The following is a 21,383-nucleotide window of genomic DNA, read 5'->3' as shown; positions in this document are numbered from 1 at the left end:
CTTCCACACTGGCATTGTTTTGTACTTTTTGACCCTTGCAGTTGATGCGGGCCTCCAAACTTTTGTCAACCACAAGGCCTGCTGATATCATCTATCATATGATTCCTGAAGCCATATTAAAGTTAGACTTGAGCTGTGGCATGTGTGTGCAGTATTTAGATCTGTCATGTGTAAAACCAGATTGATAAGGGTTCCAATCTCACTCCAGCCCATGTGGGGTGTGTGTCCATGTCTGTGTGTGTGTGTGTGTGTGTGTGTGTGTGTGTGTGTGTGTGTGTGTGTGTGTGTGTGTGTGTGTGTGTGTTTGTGTGTGTGTGATGTGCATCTGCCTCCAACACAAGTATGAATCCCAAACTGGAATGGTTTTCTGCTATTTTGGACCTTGCAGGTGCTGCAGGCTTCCAAAATCGTGTCCTCCACAAGGCCTGCTGATTTCATCTACCATGAGATTACCTAAAGACAAGTTAATTTTAGGTTTGAGCAGTGGCATGTGTGATAGGTTGTGTGTCGTGTAGCCTCTAAACTTAGATAGGGGTTCTATTCTAACTGTAGCCAACCTGGTGTGTGTGTGTGTGCACTGTGCAATGTTCTGTAAACATAAATAGGTAATGCTACTATTGTCAATGAAGCCAACTTAGAGTGTGTGGATGTTAATCCGAGCATTTTATATCAGCCTATGCTGTCATAGGAAGTTACTAGACTTATGGCCCTAGGGCCCTTCCAATCCTATCCAAGTTCTTACCCTTATTTCCATGATTAATACCTATTACCCCTATCTAAGAGGGACACAGGTTGAATCACTGGGGTGCATTTACAGTCACCCATCCAATCATCCAGATTGTGCTGGAAGAGGGCCAATGAGGTGTTCTGTTTGATATGAAGTGGGAGTCATTTCCAAATGTGTGTTGGCCTCTGGGTATAAAATCTGTCACTCTAGCAGGTTTTATTAATGTTACATACCAGGTTAAGGTCTGTAGAGCGAGTAACCTGTGTAACATTTGACTTATGGATATGCAGCATTTCCAATAAAATAGGGTCAGAGATTGCCTCATATGCAAAGCACATATGAAACAGAACAAAAGGGCTGCCATTTCAGATGATCCTCATATTACAGATGCTGAAGACCTTGATTTTTCATTGGGAGGGACCTTTGTGTTCTCTCCAATTGCTGCAGGTGTTTGGAAAGATACATATCAAAAGGGCCATTGTACTTAGTCATTGCCCTGGTGAGGAAAGATTACAGGGAGGTTATAATTATTTTTTTCTGGAAACAATGCCCTTACATATGACATGAGCAAAGTAGAATGTCCTTCTTACCATGGTGGAGACATGATGGTCAAAGGTAAGGTAGCTGTGAACCTGTGTGCCTAGGTCTCTCACCACTGAGTGTATACGTAAGGTGTTGCTATTGATGTGGTAGTTAGCAGGGACATTGCTTTCACCAAAATGAATGATAATAAAGTTTATTTGCATTGAATTTAAAGTCATGACTTCTGCACCAACCATTTGTTTGTGTAAGACCCTCTTGTAAGATGTTGACATCATTTGAAGATTCTTTGACCACTCACAGTTTACAGTCATAGGTAAACTGTGTCAGCCACAGACCTTTAGTTTTTGCTTGCACTTTAGGGAAATAAAGTCAAAACAGTACAGGTCCCATGACTGTACCCTGTGGGACACAACTGGTTACAGGTAAGGTGTTGGAGGAGGTTCCCCTATTTTGACTATATGACTTCTATCAGTGAGCCAGTTAGTGAACATTCTAATGATACAATGTTTGATGCCTACTTGGGTGAGTTTTTTTATGATGCTTGAGAGCAAAATACTGTTAAATGCCTTAGCTAAGTCCAGGTAGGCAGTATACATAGACTTCACCACATGCATGTCCTTTTTGACTGTCTTGATGAAGTCCACCAAGTGTAACAGGCATGATCTCCCTTTGACAAATCCATACTGAGTATGGTGAATTTTTGGTGATTACCTATGTCTTTGTTGATAAGGTCCATGATGATTTGCTCCATGGCCTTGCAGATAAGGCTGGTCAGGCTTATAGGTCTATACTTCCCAGGGTCAGTAGATGCACCACCTTTGTGCAAGGGAATAATGGTGGCTGTTTTCAATTCAGCTGGTATGAAGCCGGTGCTTACACTTTGATTGAAAAGATTACCCAGTGTTGTGGCTAATTCATGTTGTAGCCCAAGTAGGACACAGTCTGGGATGTTATCAGGTGCCATAGATGCTGTGGTTTTAGCCTTACAGAGGTTCTTTGCAGCTTGATCTTTAGAGATACAAGGTAGGGGGCTAGTTGCTAAGAATGTCATGGGGTATGAGTGGCAGGGAGAGGGGGCTGAAGTTGTCAAAGAACCTGTTGGCCAACAGGTTAGCTATGTCCACAGGCTCAGTATATGAAGTTGTCAAATAACCTGTTGGCCAACAGGTTAGCTATGTCCACAGGCTCACATTAATTAACAGTGTGCCATAAATCTGGGCCTTTCCTTTTAGGTTACAGATGTAACTAGAGAATGTGTTGTGGTTGTCCTTTGTTGAGGAAGCTAATTTGGACTCATAGCTTGCTTTGGGGGACTTCACAAGACTTCTTATTGTCTTGATTAAGCTGAGGAGGAGTGTGTCCAGTTTAGGAGGGCTCCCTCTTTGTCATAGACACCAATTTCTTCATCCTATTGTAAAGCCTGTTAATGGCAGTTGTCCACCAGGCAGGTTTGCTCTTCCATGAGGAACTTGTTTTGGTCCTATCAGGTGCAGGAGAGTCAATGCAGTTATACAGGTGGTTGTATAAAGCACTGGGGTAGAGCTCGCCATAGTTGCCAGTTCCATCTGAGGAAGGAGTTGCAGTGAGGTTATTTATACCTTTCCATAAGAGGTTATAATCTGCTTTGGAGACTCTTTTCATGTAGTTGCTGCTGGGGGGGGGGGGGGGGGGCAGGTGTGACAGTTGCTTTGAATGAGACTGATTTGTGGTCAGATCTAACCACGGAGGGCCTCACAGTGGTGGTGCTACAGTAGTTCCCCACATTGTTAAGCACACTATCCAGAATGTTGTCTCCTCTTGTGGGGGTGTTAATGAACTGGTCCAGGCCAATGCAATTAATGAAGTTGAGGAACCTCTAAGTATGTTAGTATGAGCATGAGTAATGTACCCAATCAATGGATGGGGTTAACTTCACACAAAACCATAGTTTTCTGATGAATCTTGATAGAATCAAGTACATACAAACAGAGGGGGTGTCGTGATTAATGGAGGGGTCCTGTAGCTGGCAATAACTTGAATAGGTGCCTTATAAACAGTTAATTGCACCTGAAGTGTTTACAGGGAGCCATATGGTCTCCAGAGAGACATACTGCTTAACCAATCTGGATGTGTATTTTTCTTTAAAGAATAGTGATACACCACCCACTTTATTTTTCATGCCCTCATTGTCAGGTGTAAACATGTGGAAGGAGCTGTAACCCTGTATGGCTGGGGTGCTATCCACAGCCTTGATCCAGGCCTTTGTGCTTACACAAATGTCTGCATCTTCCAAGGTGAGGATGGCTTCCAGTGAGTGCAGATCTGTGATGAAACTCCTACAGTTTAGCTGCATAACCTTAGTTTGTTTTTGGATGTGTTTTTACATTCAGAATTTTGTCCTTGAGACACTGCCTAAAAAGGGCACTTAAGGGGTGGCAAGAGCCTTGGCCTGTAGCCACAATCCATGGGATGAAAGAGGAAGACCATCTCTGGCAAAGGATTGAGGTCTATCAATCATGTCATCCCAGGCTGACATATACTGCATCCCTACAGAATGACACCAGACACTAAACTAATTATGGAGGTCAATCATTCTCTCTTTGTATTGAAGCATCATCCTAGGTGAAGGTAAAATACTGCTTAAGGCTAGGGACATACCTGCTTGAGGCACATAGTCTGAGAGTTCAGTCATGTCTCTCTTTATATAGTCGAGAGAGGTATGTTTCAAGTCATTCACTCTGACATGTAATATGTCAGAGTCACAACAGTACCTGTTCTTGGTATACGTGAGTGCATGTGTGATTTGGCAGATCCTGGCACCTGAATGACAGCAGACTGTGACCTTCTTCTTATCCAGCCTGGTGAGAGGGATAATTGTGTGTCTCACAAAGGAATCGCCTATGACTAATATGTTGCTTTTAATATGTTGCCATAAGGGATTGACAGGTGAGACACTGGTGCGAGAACTATTATGTGTATTGTGTTCTGCACTGGGTGTATTATGTGTACCATCCTTATGTCTGTGTTTGGGAGGTATCTGGTGTTTATGGTGGTGTGGGTTTGGCTGAAATGGGATATGAGGTGTGCAGGGTAACAACCTGCTCTTTGTCATATGTACTGACTGGTGTGCAAGAAAGCATGTATTCCAAGGTGATGATATAGTTGCATCGCTGACATGTTGTGTTGGTGTTACTTGTGGTCAACTGGCACGAGTGTGTGCATAATGTGGCTGACTCTAGCCCCTTACAGCAAATGACTGTGCCTTTCTTCTTATTCAGCTTGGTGAGAGGGACAGCAGTGTGTCTCACAATGGAGTCTGCAATGACTAAGTTTGTGTGTTGGGTTTCCTTATGGGCTTACTGCTTGAGCCTTCATGAGATGTATCTCTATGTGTTGATATGTGTGTTGTTTTTACGGGTCTATATTAAATCCTCAGAAAGGCTTTCAATCAAATGCCTCTCCATCGACACATAATCAGTGAAGTCACTAAACCGCGAATGTTCACAACAGCTTCTTTCCCTGGCAAAGAAATTGCGTGCCCTCAAAACACAAACACACCACTTCAAACATAACAAAGTGGGGGGCTTTGCCCCCGACACCCAAGATCACACTACACTGGAGAAAAAGGCAAAATAATGTTGATGACCAAGTGAATTCTTTCCCAGGGGAAAACCTTCGCAGTTTAGAGACTTCGCTGATTACGTGTCGATGAATAGGTATTCGATGGAACGCTGCTTCAAGTAGCTTCAAGTATATGATATAGACCCATTTTTACAGAGTGCATTTGGGGCTGCTGAGGGCATCTCTTATCTGCACTTTGTCTAGGAGGTCTGTGATTTATGTTGGTTACATTTCAGTCCCTCAGCATATATCTGCTTTGAATTGTGAGTGGTGGGTGCAACCTCTATACTTCTGACTACATTATTGACATTATGAATACTGCCATGTGAAAGCTTTGTCTACTGTGACATTGTGTAAATACATCTCTCACATACTATATCAGTTTGTTTGAGAATGAACTGGTTGTCAGTAAACATGAGGTGATTTCTACATTGCCTCAGGATGCTCATATCCACCAGGGTGGTAATGGTCACAGTGGAGAAGGTCATATCCATAGTAACAGACTCTTTTTTATTGAATAAACAGTTGTATTGAGAATAATAATCAATGTCACAAGTATCTGTTTTGCAACTATGGGGACAGTGCTTGTCACTGCAGGCTAGTTGTCCTGTGTGCAACTTGATAGTGTAGTATGTTCCATCATGCTTCCCCAGGAGAAAGGTCACTCAAATTGTCTGAGTCAGTACAGAGTAATGCCAAACACTGGAGTAGAAACTGATACATACACCCTGAAAACTTAAGGATGGAGTATTTAGGTAGTTATTCTGAAGTTAAACAGAAATCCAGCAGTGCTTACTGAAAACAAAGAATTGCCTTGTGAAAAAATACTGAAAAGAGGGGAGTCGCATGAATGGCTAATTCCTGGCTACTCAACTGCTGGTCTCATACCGCTGCACTCTGCTGGGATGCAATGCTCCTTTTCTTTTCATCTCGCAAGAAGCAAACTGTTAGCACTATACCCAAGATAAACAGGCCACAGCCTGTTTGTTGATCCACACAATTGTCAAAGATGATGCAAGTAGGCTTGTTGTAGCCTTTTCTAGGTAGATGCCTTGAGTAGCAAGCAGACCAATCGGTTCTGTTTTGCATGTATTATGCCTTGTGTTCTGAGGTTCCTTGGACTTGACTATGGTACTTACCTGATGGTGATTAGGAGCATAGCTGCTGCATCACAATGTAATGTAAAATGTCGGGTGACATAGATGTCCAAGGTTGTTCTAGCAAGGTCCACAGCAGCAGTGATCCATGTTAGGTAATGGTTTTACAACAATTTATGCAGCCTGCCCTTCAGCAGCATAATGGAGGTGATCTGGGTGGCATGAATGTAAAGCCTATTGCAGAGGAGTAGTTACTTTTTGGAGATGTTCCTGTCCCTCCAGCATCTCCATGGTATGTCATAATGTACATTTAGGTTCCAAGAACACCAAACTGTTGTCCCAAATTATTTCACACAACATCCATTTGCTGTCTGGTTGTTTGTCAGGCATTGTAACCTTGCAAGGCTTTAGTACTTACTGCAAAGATGACCAGGTTTTCTGTGCATACACAGACATCCACATCTTCACTGCAAAAAGTGCCTACAGAGAGTGTGTTTGAATCTGTGAACCCCAAGGGTGTAGCAGCATGACCATTACTTTTCTGGACTTGTACATTGGCACATAGATTATGGCTCAGGAAAGTGCCATATACCTGGCAAAACAGCATACTCAATCCACAATGTTATCCCACACTGTCAGGTACTGTGTTACCTTAGAATGACACCATAAAGGTAAAAGCATCTGACATTTAAGCATCTGAAATGCCACTGCCTAACCATGCCCTCTTGTGATGTATACACAAACAATAATCTATTTCTAATGGCATTAGCACTGTCTGTTGAAGAGATGTGGACAGCATCACCAGCACTCTTCTCATAGTCCACACAAACATGTGTGGGAGATGTAAGTCTTTTAATAACCTTGAATCCACAATGGATTAATAGGGGAGCTCATAGGAGGCCTGCTGTCCCTCCACCGCCTGTTGCCATTTTCTCATCACGTGTCACTCAGCATATGTTTAGGGCCGTCATGGAGGCACAGGCACATTCTGAAAGGAACTCCAGACAAATGCTCAGGATTATGAATGCAGCACAGTCTGACATCTGTGACTGCCTCCATCGTGTTGCTGATACTCTGGATCTGTTGACTGATGCAGTGAAAAGATGTTGGTCTGAGACAGATCACATACTATCTGCCTTGGAACACACATTGTCTGTGATGGAACATCTGGTTGGAGTTGAGTGTTGGACTCCTGTATGCAGGTCAGCAATTACATCTGCTGAGAGTCCACTTGGCCATGCACAATCACACTCCCGTAGTGGCAGTACATCCAGGGCTCCAGAGAGAAATGTGCTGTCCATGCCAGGACATGGCAGGCCATGGGTTCATGGTCCTGGTTGGTTTCATGTTGGGTATGGTCCCAGCAGACAACAGTCACCCTCAGGTAGTAGCCCAGCATCTGACCTTGGACATGGAGGTGCTTGGGCAACTCCTGGCAGACCCAGTTCTCATCTTCAGTGGTGGAGATGATGAACTGTCAGCTCTACCATGCATGGCTCGAAGCTGTCCAACATACATTCATGTAGGGCTAGCACTAAGCTTGGCTGTGTTCATGCAGACATTCATGCACCACTGTCACACTCAGGTCACCTACAGACATACACTCGACATTTACATGGTCCATCTTGCCTGCTCCCCTTTCTGACTCACACACACGCTTGCCAAGCTATTGGGTCAGCCTAGGCCTCCTGCTCCTCCTTACAACACCCTGTGCAAGTGATGATACCTGTACCACATCCCTGTTATCATTCTCATCGATGCAGGAAAATGAAGCTATGTGTCTGATGCACAGGGTGACTATCTAAATTAATATGTATTTGTTTCATCCATTGTTGCCTTTGACATGCTACTTGTACTGGTCAGTCACACATATTGTACTCTGCCATTTGTAATGTGTAAACCACATTATGTTGTGTATGTTACATTGGATGCTGTGTTAATGGTTGTGAAGTCAGACAATGAATGGTGTCTCATAGCACTGTTTACATTTCGGTTTCAGAACTGTGTAGGACACATCTATAGGTTGACATCTACAATAAACCCATCAACGTCAGAGCTCAGGATGGAATGACAGCACAGAAGAAAAATGTCATCAGAAAAGGTTTTGATAGCCTATTATACAAGGGCATCTTTCATCCTAGCCATGCATCCCTAAACTCTGACAAGGTATGATACCCTTGGTAAGCTTAAGCAGGGTTTTGGGAGATGGACAAGCCAGGGAGTGCAAGGTGAACCATCCACAGTTTCCCTGTGTCTATTAGAGACATTTATCCTAAAGCAGTTATCATTGTGTTCCCATCCTGTCATGTAACTTGCACATGCTTTGCATTAGGGTGGAACTGTGCTTCACATTCATGGGGAGCCTGTTACATATTGTGTGTAGTGTCTGGGCTACATACCAATATGTCCAGCATGTCCTGTTTATACTACAGTCAAGGTGTAGGTGTGTAGAACAAGTAAATCTTGTGCTAATCCTTTCTTGGATATGCAGGAGGTAAACAATGGGATCTGACACCTCCCTGCATAGCAGGCATACACCTCCCCTCCAAAGCATGTCGCAGACAGAATACACAGTTATAGGCTTGACGCAGTCTGCATAGGACATGTTATGTATGCTATGTATTGGTTTACTGTGGAACCTTTGTGGATGTGACAGTTGTCAGATATAACTGGTTAGTTACATACCAAAGGTGGACTTGCACACAAGGATAGGTGTGATGAATGCTGAATATAGTGGAACAATAACTGTCTTGGATTTACATGCCATACCTTTGTTTAGAGGTTTTGTAACATAGAATGCATCCCCAAATATCATCAATCTGTGACAGTCAGAGACTAGATCACTATCTATGTGTCCATAGGTCCGTAACTACTGGGTCAACTGATGGAGGTGTGCATTCAAAATGTTAGTTATGCGGGATAGATGATTTCCCAAGGGATAGTAGTGTGCATTCCTTGGCATCTATTGTTAGTCCATGGCTCTCACAACAACTGAATGTCTGTGTCAGCCCATAATAGATAACTGTTGAGTCAGTGTGGCATTCAATGACAGCTCCTAATTTGCTATCATCAGTCAGAGGCCAATGACAGTGACTGTGACTGCAGAGAATTAAATGCCTAGAAGGAGCACCTCATAACCCACCCAAACCCACATCACACATACCTGCATGTACGGATGTCTTTACCAGACATATAACTAAATACCAGACACCTCAGAAACCCAAACACAAGCTCACTACACATAATCATAATTCTGCAGAACACAGTACACATAATAGCTCATGCACCACTGCCTCACTGGTCAAACACCTAAGGCAAAACAAAAAATAAAACATATTACTCATAGGTGATTACATCATGAGACAGATTGATGCACTTCTCACCAGGCTACATAAGGTAAAGGTCATCATCAGCTTTCTGTTAGGTGCCAGAATATGCCATATCACACAGACACTCAAGTCTGTCAACATCAGGTGCTGTTATGACTACATCATACTTCCTGTTGGTGTGTATGACATGAGGCATAACCTCTCTGGACTGTATGTAGAGACATGACTGGGTGACGTATGATGTGTCTCAGGCAGGTATGCCCCTGGACTTGAGCTACACTTTATCATCACCTAGGATAATGGTTCAATACAATCAGAAAATGATTGACTTCAATAATTGCCGTAGTTTGTGGTGTCAGTGTGAGGGGATCCACTATCTGTCAGCCTGGGATTACCTGTTCCTCAGACCTCAATACTTTGCCAGAGATGGTCTTCATCTGTCATGCCTGGGATTTTGGCTACTGATCAAGGCTGTTGCCACCCCCATAGTGCACCTTTTTAGGCGGTGTCTCAGGGAAAAATTTTCCAATGTGAAAATGCCATCTACAAACATCATGGTTATGATGCTGAATGCTAGGAATATCACCACTAAACTCCACTCACTAGAAGCTGTCCACACCTTGGAAGATGCAGATATTTGAGCAGTCATAGACACCCGGTCAAGAGTTTGGACAGCACCACAGCCATACCAGGCTACACCTTTTTCCACATGTTTATACCTCAAACTTAAAGCATGCAACATAATGGAGGTGGTGTATCCATATTCATTAAGGATAGATACACATACAGATTGGTTAAACAATATGATTCCCTGGAGAAATTGAAGGTGCTATTGACTGCTAGTAGGGCACCTAATTAAGCCATTGCCAGCTACAGGAACAACTCCATGAATCAGGACACCCACTGTGCTTAAATGGATCTACAAGAGTCTATCAAGATACATCAAAACAAGATGGTTTTGGTTTTCCTTAACTACCCACCAACTGGGTAGATTATTCATGCTCAAACTCACTTGCCCAGAGATTAGTCAACTTCCTTAACTGCAATGCCCTGGACCAGTGGGTTGACATCCACATAAAGGGGGACAACGTACTGGATTGGGTGCTTACCGTATAGGTGACTACTGTAACTCCTGCACTGTGAGGTCCTCCCTGGTGATGTCTGACCACAAAATGGTCTCATTCAAAATAAGTATCAAACATAGCCCCCCTTTGCAGCATATAAGGTAATCAAATTCAGCAAGGCAGATTATAACCTCCTATGGGATGGTATAAATAGCTTGACTGCGCCCTCCCCCACCTCAGATGGAACAGGTAACTATGCTGAGCTCTACACCAATGCTTTATACAAGCACCTGTATAATTGCATTGACTTGCCTGTACCCGACAGGGGCAAAATTAGCTCTTCATGACACAACAAACATACTTGGTGGACAACTGCCATTAGCAGGCTTTACAATAAGAGGTACACATCAGTGTCTCACATTAGGAGGGAGGGAGCCCTCCTAAAATGGTAGCACTCCCTCCTCAGCTTAAACAAGGAAATAAGTGTTGTTGTGAAGTCCTGCAAAATAAAGTATGGGGCAAAATTAGCCTTCTTCACAAAGGACAACCACAAGGCATTGTGTAGTTACATGTGTAACATAAAAGGAAAGGTCCACATTGTTGCTAATCTTGTACTTAATGATACCACATATAACAAGCCTGCAGACATAGCTAACCTGTTGGCCGACAGGTTCTATGACAACTGGACTCTCCTGTCCCCAGCACACATACACAATGACATCCCTACAACCTGTCCCCTACCTTGTATCTCTAAAGAGCGGGTAGTAAATGGCCTCTCTAAGGTGACAAATGCAGCATCTATTGCACCTGCTAACATCCCAGGCTGTGCACTACATGGTATCCAACATGGATTACTAACACCACTGGAAACTCTGCAATCATAGTGAAACCACTGGCTGCATCCCTACTGACTGGAAATCAGCCACTGTTATCCCCTTGTACAGAAGTGGTGCGTCCAATGACCACAGGAACTATAGCCATATTAGCCTGACTAGCCATATCTGTAAGGCCATGGGGCAAATCATCATGGGCTGTATCAACAAAGATATGGGCAATCTAAAAACACTTGACCCTACACTGTTTAGAGCTGTGAAAGGGAGATCATGCCTGTTAAACCTGGTGGACATCTGCGAGGCAGTCACCAATGACCTGGATGAGGAGACATCTGTGCATACAATCACCTGGACTCAGCCAAGCCGTTTGACATTATCCCCCACTTAGGCATCATTGATAAACCCACCCAACTAGCTATCAACAGTAATATCATTAGAGGGGTCACTAACTGGCTCACTGATAGCACTCATATAGTCAGAATAGGGCTATCCACCTCAAATAGCAGAGCTGCAACCAGTGGTGTTCCACAGGGTTTAGTCTTGGGCCCTCTAAGATTTGGAATTCATTTATCCAATGTACAAACACAAAGTGAATGTCTGTAGCTGACAAGGTTTGCTGATGACTGCAAACTGGGAGTGGTCATAGACTGTCCAAATTATGTCAGCATCCTATAAGAGGGTCATGCATGACCAAATGATTGTTGACACAATTATGGCATTAAACCCCATGCAATTATATGTAGTATTATTCCTTTCAGTACCAGCAAGGTTCTTGTTACGTAGCACATCAATAGCAACACCTTAAGTACATATTCAGGGGCGTGAGTCCTGGGCACACAGACCTGGCACACAGGTTTACACCTTACTTACCTTAGATCACCATGTCTCCACAGTGGCAAGAATGGCATTATATCTGGCTCATGTCATAACTAAGGGCACTGTCACCTGAATATGAAGTAGTTATAACCTCTATGTACTCTTCCCTCACCAGGATAAGATTTGAGTGCAATGGTGGCAATTGCAGAGACCACAAAGGTTCCTTACAAGGGAAATTCAAGTCTTCAGCATCTGTCCTATGGGGATTGTATTAAATCACTATAACATTAGTCTGTGTCATACAGAATACTCAGAGGTGATCTTTGCCTTGCATATAAGGCAATCTGTGACCCTGCTTTATTGGTAATGCTGAATATCCGTAAGTCAAATGGTACAAGGATTACTCACTGTAAGGACCTAAACCCAGTATGTGACATCAATAAAACATGCTGGAGGGAGAAATATGTTACCCAGGGTTTAACAAACCTTGGCAATAGACTCCCACTTAATGTCAAACAGTGCACCTCATTGTCCCTCTTCAGATGCAATCTGTATGATTGGATGGGTGACCATAATTCCATTATGGGGGTTCTGCCTGTGTTCCCCTTGGGCAGGGGCAATAGGTGCTCATCATGTAATTAAGGATAATAACTTGACTAGGATTGTAAGGGCCATTGGGCCATTAGCCTAGTAAATTCCAAAGATCCTATTATCCCATAGGAATTTTGAGGCATATGTCACCTGCTATGCCCAAAATAGTGGAAAATGCTACCACTTTCTAAGTCAGTCTGGTAATCATATTTGCATTGCAGTGACATGCACATATGCAGCAAGTGGGCTGAAGTGAGATTCGAACCCCTGCCTATCCACGCTTATATACTACAGACACGAGTACTTAATGCATGCGCCACAGCTTAAGTCTAACATTATGATGGCTGCTGGTAGTTTTATGGTAGATGACATCAGCAGGCCTTGTGGAAGACAAAAGTTTGGAGCTCTGCGTCAACTGCAAGGACAAAAAAGTGCATGTACATTGCAGCTTGGAAGTCAGTGAGGGGATTCACATTTGTTTTGTAGGTAGATACAATTACACACACAAGCACATCAAGTGAGCTGGAGTGAGATTAGAACTCTTATCTACATAACCCTAGACACTACAGATCACAGTACTTAATGCACATGCCACAGCTTAAGTCAGCTTTGCAATTGACTGCAGTCAAACTACTTATCGACATATACAAGGCCTGCGTTGAACAGTGTGTATGGCTTGCAGAGTGACATTGCTTCTTACTGCCATCTGCGTCTAGTAGCCTAGCAGTCAGACAAATGTTTTTTTATCCCAGCTATGAGGCAACAGTAGTCGTTTTGGCCATATGTGTCTGTTTGCATTCGGATGGGCAGCCCTGTCAATGTGTGAGTACACAACATTATACATTACACAACTTGTTCTCTTGTTGGTGTATGTATGGTCACATCCAGCAGGGACAAGGGGATGTAAGTAAGTGCATTATCTTACAGCATTATATATCTGTCATATTGCAGCTTTTGTCCCCACAATCTGGGTATGCCAGGCAATACACACACACACACACACACACACACACACACACACACACACACACACACACACACACACACACACACACACACACAGGAATATATATATATATATATATATATAGATATATATATATATATATATAAAATCTGTGTGTGTATGTGTATGTATATAATATATATATATATATATATATATATATATACATACATATATATAATATATAATATAATATATATATTTATATATGTATATATATATATATATATATATATATTATATAGTTATTTATATAATATATATATATATATATATATATATATATATATATATATATATATATATTATAAAAGTCATTGTACGAGGAGCAACAGATTTGCGCTTGGCTTAACCAAGTGTATGACCATGCCCAGTGGGATTTTTGGCTAGTTATAAACTTGCTCCAGCACACACCTAGCTGTACTTCAATCTGGAATTTTATGTATTGCACAATATGACATCTGTCCCTGTTTCTACACTGCTGCACTTCACTCACATTGGCTAAGATTTTCCAAAGTTGTCTTATGTAATTAATATGTAACAGCAGTTAAAGCAGTACATCACAGAGTGACAGTCTATAGAACACTAATTATTGATACCTCACATCCAAAAAAAGTGAATACTTCTAGATTAGAATGATGAACACCATCACACAAGGTGATTGCCTTAGTCCTTTAAGCCACAGAAGCTGCTTGACAGACAGGGAGTCATTCATCATACAATCAACTTCATAAATATATACCTTGGTTATTCCTTTATCTAACACATACAATATGTATTCCATAGTACTGTCCTGAGACTGAGTGAAATGCTCATATACTATTGATGAGTTACTGCTACAGCAGTTACAAGGGAACACTGCTGTGTTGGGGGTGGGGGAACAACACCACATATTCTGCTGGGATAGACGATAGTCTGACTATAATTTAACCCCATTGTCTAACATCTCCCTTCAATGACATACCAGTAATCTCTTGCAGAAACACTGCATGAATATTCCACACATGAGGCCTAATGAATAGAAATGGAATCATGTTAGTGGAATGGGTAACTGTAGTCCCATGTGGATGACATTTCTGTCCAATTAGCCCACTATAGTTACTTGCATAATGTACCTGGTCCATACATACACTGACATATAATAATAGAGTAGACTACTGTATAGGTTACGGACTTACCATGCAAATACAGCAGTTAACACAACTGTAGTTAAGCACTGACTCTGTACTGTTTACAATTTATTTAGTCTTGTTTTTCTATAAAGTTCCACATTGCTATGTCATTCTTAAGTTTGGTTCTAGTGTAACATACAATTTCATCATTTCATCAAAACTGGACATACCCTTCTACCTGGGTCCTAAAATGAATCTTCAGTTTCAATCAACATGCACTGTATTATTTAATCTTCACTCTGTCTCCCAAATCTCATATGCTTAAATCTGATGCATTTATCAGCATATTATTCTCCTTTGCCCAAATGCAAAAGTTGGACAAGTTCTTTTGCAAACATGTCCTGTCTGTAACACAGACTGGACATGTCTGTAATGTAATCAGTGTACCCATATTCAAGTCATCTGCATACAGACTGTAAAACACCTCAGATTAAAAAGATAGATTTGAAAGATAGAATAAAAAGAAGTATGGGTCTAGGATAGAGCCCCGTGGGGCACCCTGACAGTAACCTAAAATTTCACTTGTCCGACTGCCGTATGATATGTGTCATATTCTTTTTGTCAACCATGCAGCTATCCTTCTTATAAAGATTGCATCAGTACTTAGTTGTTCTAATTCATTGATCAGTGTTTCCTGTATGACCCTATCAAAAGCTAAAATTAAGTCTATATGAATTACATAACAGCAGAAATTTTCATTTATAGCTTTTTTTATATTATTATGGTGCAGAGCTGTAGTAACTACAGAGGAATTAAACTGATCAGTCACAGCATGAAGTTATGGGAAAGAGTAGTGGAAGCTAGGTTAAGAAGGGAGGTGATGATTAGTGATCAGCCATGGTATGGTTTCATGCCAGGAAAGAGCACTACAGATGTGATGTTTGCTCTGAGAGTGTTGATGGATAAGTACAGAGAAGGTCAGAAGGAGTTGCATTGTGTTTTTGTGGATTTAGAGAAAGCATATGACAGGGTGCCTAGAGAGGAGTTGTGGTATTGTATGAGGAAGTTGGGAGTGTCAGAGAAGTATGTAAGAGTGGTACAGGATATGTACGAGGGTAGTGTGACAGTGTTGAGGTCTGTGGTGAGAGTGACGGATGCATTTAAGGTGGAGGTGGGATTACATCAAGGATGAGCTCTGAGCCCTTTCTTATTTGCAATGGTGATGGACAGGTTGACAGACGAGATCAGACAGGAGTCCCCGTGGAATATGATGTTTGCAGATGACATTGTGATCTGTAGTGAGAGTAGGGAACAGGTGGAGGAGACCCTGGAGAGGTGGATATATGCTCTAGAGAGAATAGGAATGAAGGTCAGCAGGGCTTAGACAGAATATATGTGTGTGAATGAGAGGGAGGATAGAGGAATGGTGAGGATGCAGGGAGTAGAGGTGGGGAAGGTGGATGAGTTTAAGTACTTGGGATCAATAGTTCAGACTAATGGTGAGTGTGGAAGAGAGGTGAAGAAGAGAGTACAGGCAAGATGGAGTGGGTGGAGAAGAGTGTCAGGAGTGATTTGTGACAGACGAGTACCAGTAAGAGTGAAAGGGGAGGTCTACAAGAGGGTAGTGAGACCAGCTATGTTATATGGGTTGGAGACAGTGGCATTGACAAAAAGGCAGGTGTCAGAGCTTGACGTGGCAGAGTTGAAGATGTTAAGATTTGCACTGGGTGTGACAAGGATGGACAGGCTTAGGAATAAGTATATTAGATGGTCAGCCCAGGTTGGAAGGTTTGGAGACAAAGCCAGAGAGGCAAGATTACGTTGGTTTGGACATGTGCTGAGGAGGGACACAGAGTATATTGGGAAAAAGATGCTAAGGATGAAGTTGCCAGGTAACAGGTAAAGAGGGAGGCCTAAGATAAGGTTTATGGATGTGGTGAGAGAGGACATGTAGGTGGTTGGTGTGACAGAGTAAGATGCAGAGGACAGGAAGAAATGGAAACAGTCGATCTGCTGTGGCGACCCCTAATGGGAGCAGCCAAAAGAAGAAGGAGAAGAAGAAGATTATATTGTTATGGTATTTTATATAACAGGTGGATATAGCTCTATTTTCAACTTATGCATGCTAATATATGATTTCCAAAAGTCCAACCTTTCCAATTCTGACATTCATTTATCCAAAATAACCTTCTCCATTGTTTTTTCAAGAATATGAAAATAAATGTATGTGTCTGACTCTAGGTTTGTCCTATTTCTTTTTCAAGATAGGTTTAACAAGTTCATGATTGTTGAGGAATCTCCCCATACTTAAATGGCATAAGTAATAATAGACATAATTATACTGCATGTTCATTCTAAAGTTTTCTCAGGTCTTTATTGCAAATTTTGTCCCATCATTGTGCTTTGGGTTCAGATGGTATTGTTCTTTTTCAATATATAATCTAACTTCACTTCAGTATTTGAAGTTATATAGATATTACTAGGATCATTAATCACCACCTTTGTGGAGCCAAACTATTCTGTACAAGATTTTATAAATATATCTATAACCTGTTGAGCTTGAGAATAAGTTTTACCATCTAAACGCAGTTTATCACTTGGTATGTCTTTACTCCTACCATATGTTACATATCTATAAAATGGTTTCCTATTATGCTCAATATCTTTATATAAAATAACTTAATTTTTTTCTTGATTTTGTCATACATAAATGTTTACCTTTTCTGCCCAGCTTGTTTACTTCAGTTTGCAAAGTTGTACATCAGCTTCATCTGCATGTCTTATGTGTTTTCTCTCTCATCCTAATTAAGCATCTTTGTTCTTATTGAAATATATCCTCCTGACCTTTTTGTGCTTATATCCTGATGCAAAACATTTTTTGCATTCAGTTTCCTTTTCAAATCTTGCCACATTTCTTCTACAGTTTTCCCACTGAATGCATCAGCCCCAAATTAATTTTACTTAGTCATTGTTTTGCTTCTGTATAGTCTAACTAATCTTCTGTGCATTGGTTTATATTTCATTTTAATAGCAATTTAATCTTTATAACACCATGATCACTGCACATCAGTGATGGTAAAACATGACATGGATTAACAGTCATTTCATTAGGAACACAAGCAATGTCAAATATGTTCCATTCCATTGTAGTTTATTTATTTATTTATTTTTACAATCTAAAGCAATTGCTGTTCCTGAACATACATTTTAAATAATTAACTTACTAATGTTGCTGAATCAATACTATTCCAGTCTGTTTCTGGTAAATTTAAGTCACCAGTCACTATTGATTTTCTGTCCTGTGGTTCATACAACAAATGTATGAATTCTTCTAGGTCATCAGCATTTGACTTCAGGGGTCTCTACACTCTTAAACTCTGTCATAACACCTTCACCTGATGTTTTGCTGGAATGTCATTACAGTAAAATAAATATATACCCTTACAGAACTGGTTTCCAGCCATTGCTGTTTATCCATGCTTCACAAACAATACCAACATCAATCTTGTAGGAATGTAGCACATTTTTCAATAAAAAAATACTAATTTTCCTACCATTACAACAAGCACCACAGATTCATCAAATGTTTCTGTATGTAAACTAGTATATTTCTGACCATCAAAAATCCTGTCTTGTGTTAGTAAAATATTGAAATAAATATGCTGCAAGAATTACCTGCCTTTGACTTGACAGGTGCAGGACATCCTGTCTGAATGCATCTTTGCCCAAAATTAGGCTCAGATTCACTGTACATGTCTACTTACTTAAATAGGTCTTTTTCATGGAGGAATGTACCTAAAATATCTTTGCATTCATGCTGACTAGACTATCCTTTCTATACGTAATTTGTGAAAAATCTGTTATAACACCGGAACAAGCTATGCTATCTAAGATGGCTGCAAGTCTCCTACAAATTGTCAGAGAGTCCTTGAAGATGACATAATTTGTAACAGCATGAATAAACACAGCTCCATACTTCTTTACATTATAGCATTCTAAGGCCCTAGTCATATCCTGTATTTTTGCTATTGACAAGCATATCACTATTTTTGTTCAATACCTTTTTTTTGCAAATTTTACTATCAATTCATCTAATAATTGATTATCCAATTACTAATATATCATTTCTGATAGAGGCAAGAAAAAAAAATATATATAGATTATATAGATGTAGACAGATAGATATATAGATAAATACAAAATGGAGAATATTGGAATATTTCTCTGTATAAATTATAGGGTAACTATGACGTGTCATCAGATATTAGGCCATCTACTTAGCCAACATGATTTTAATATATACATACATCTAATTCAAAATTAATTGTCTGGTTATACACTAAGTATCTCTTTTTATGTTATATTTTTATTTTGGATATCTATTATTCAGCCATATAGCAGTTGCTTTTGTTCCCTGTCATATGTATACATTAATGTTTTATTTCATTATTAATTTATGCAAATATGTCTGCTATGTTCATGGATGTTGTTTGTTGATTGAAATAAACTTATTTTACAAATATATATATATATATATATATATATATATATGTGTGTGTGTGTGTGTGTAAAAAACAAAAGATGCATGTTATAGTCTACAAGTTATATTTTCCTTTGTACAAATAGTGAAAATCAAAGGTAAAAAATAAAATATTGATCAAAATCAATCTTCCCCTATCAAGCAGTTGCACAATAAATCACATAACAACAGTGGATTGTTTCAGAAAAGCTCTGGATTGTCTTGTGTACAGTGTGTATGAAAGCAGAGCTCTATAGGCCCTTGAGATAGGTAGAGTTAGCCTAGCCTATCTACAATCTATCCCTTTTTAGTGACAAAGAATAAAATTATATATATATATATATATATATATATATATATATATATATATATATATATATATATATATATGAATCTACTCTGAAAGATCAAAATGCTAAAAATCACAAATTTCATAAAACCAAAATGACAATCTCGAATAATTATTAAACTAAAAATTTAAAATACTGAGTTTTACATTACTGAATACAAGCTGGGTAATTCCTGATAAATTCTTTATACATATAGGTGTATCACTTTCAACTTTTGTACTTTGTGCCCATTCAAAATGGTGGATATTACATATAATGCTCCAGGCTGTACTGGCAGTGTTTATACAACAATACTCTTATCAAAAATTCACATGATAAAATCCCTGTAGTTTTGGTTACTGTATGCAGTGACTTTAACCATATTTTCTCTCAGTGTACCAAAACTTCAGTAGATGCTAAGAAAACCTTAAACATGCTTAGTGATGACTAGCAGGAAATTGGAGGGGCACAAACCCAGACAGAGGTTTGAGAGAGAGAAAAGTAGTCAGTAAGTTAGCGCTATGGAAAAGAATGGAGAGGAGAGCAACGTTGGATGGTTTACTACTATTTAAAGCACAAGATATGCAAGGCAGAAGGTAGCATTCAATGTAGGGAAAGAAACAAAATGAGATATTGTTTATTTTTACACAGGTACCCTGTAGTTTTCTGGGCAGCATGAGGAAGTACTTTTCTAGTGTCTTATGAATCTAGCTATATCTCATAAATATTTGGCCTCTGAAATGTAACTATTTAACAACAATTGGATGTCATTAGTTATGTACATAACGAATGGGGAATTAAGTATAAACCTTTATTAGGTTGTTATAAATTGGAGAAACAGATATGTTTGGATAGAGATATATCTGGAAGGGCTTGTATACTTACATACACTCCTAGTACATATATTATAAAGGAAATTTTAGAAAGATATTGGAAGACATTAACCATTATGGACTTGGAACAAATATTAGGAACAAAACCAAGATGTGTATACAAGACAGCTCCCAACATGAAAAATTTATTAGAAAGAGCTAGTTACAATAAACAAGTAAATGATATATTTAAAGGCACATCCAAATGTGGAAGGTGCCATCAATGCAAACACATCAACTTGGGCAAGGTAATTAAGTTGGATGATATTTGTCATACTATCATTAAATGTAGGACAGGAAATTGTAATACTAAGCAGGTGGTCTACATTGCTATATGTATAAAATGCAATGCACATTATATAGGTAAGACAGAAAGACAGCTGAAAAAGCGCATTTATGAACACCTATATAAAATAGGTAAATGTGACACAAAAAATGCGTTATATAGACACATACTAGATAAGGGTGAAGACCACAGCTTTGTATTCTCAATTATTGATCAAGTTACTGATATACCTTTTGGAGGAAACTGGAAAATGTGATTGGCACAATATGAGAGCAAATGGCAAATTTTAACTGACTCCACGAGACCACCAGGCCTAAATGACTTCATTAGTATTAAACCATTTTTAGCTTTAGCATAGCATATTATTGCCACTAGTACAATTAGGTATATTAGTACACACGTAGACAGTATTGTAGTAGTATGCATTTGGGACGTGTTATTATATTATATTTATTCTCACCTATCATTTGCACATATACATTTTTGAGTAGTTAGTTTTGTCTGTATTTATTGCCGTTAGTATTTTAATACATATACATATTATTATTATATATTTTATTTATATGCATAAATTTTAGAGATTTTAAACTCATACATATATCTTTTACTCATATATATATATATATTTCTTAGCGTAGAATATTTTTTAGTGTAGAATA

Source organism: Protopterus annectens, chromosome 10.part0 (genome assembly GCF_019279795.1).
Source record: "Protopterus annectens isolate FY-2018-M chromosome 10.part0, PAN1.0, whole genome shotgun sequence".
NCBI classification, from domain to species: Eukaryota; Metazoa; Chordata; order Ceratodontiformes; family Protopteridae; genus Protopterus; species Protopterus annectens.
Note: the sequence above shows the minus strand (reverse complement) of the source record.